Here is a 646-nt window from a genome sequence, read left to right on the forward strand (position 1 = left end):
ATATTTTGTATATAATGAAGCGTAATCATATAGTTATATTCTGCAGCTAGTAAATGATGGAAATGTAAAGATTTAAGATGTGGTTCTCTTAAGGAACATAAAATGAGTGCTTGTGTTTATACTGGAGACACTCCTGTTAGGGGGATGCACTAGTTCTAGTGTATAATTTGACTATAGCATATGTTAAGATGTAGCTATAATACCTATATTTTTAATAGAGACTAATGTTTTTGTAGATTCTAGATATCCAGTCTAGGTTATGCTTGTGTAAATAAGTACAACATATGTAAGTGTACACAAAAATCTTGTAGTGTGCCTGGAATTCAACGTTGAAAATACTATTCATGTTTTGATTTTGATTATAAATCATTTTGACTTTGGGTGGGGATTTATTTTTTCTCTTAGCATAATCAATATTACTAGATGTGAATTCACATTAATTATTTTAAATTTTGCTTTATGAAGCAACTCATTTTTAATTATTTTGATACTGAATTTTTACAGTTTATAAAGAAATGAAACTGCACTCCATAGAAAATGTTCAACATTACTGACATCATTGTTTATGAAGAAAAGAAAAGAAAAGAAACAAGAAATTTTCATACAATAAGGAAGCTTGTCAGGTAAATTAAATATGTGATTAAAT

This window comes from Scylla paramamosain, chromosome 6 (genome assembly GCF_035594125.1).
Source record: "Scylla paramamosain isolate STU-SP2022 chromosome 6, ASM3559412v1, whole genome shotgun sequence".
In the NCBI taxonomy this organism is placed as follows: Eukaryota; Metazoa; Arthropoda; class Malacostraca; order Decapoda; family Portunidae; genus Scylla; species Scylla paramamosain.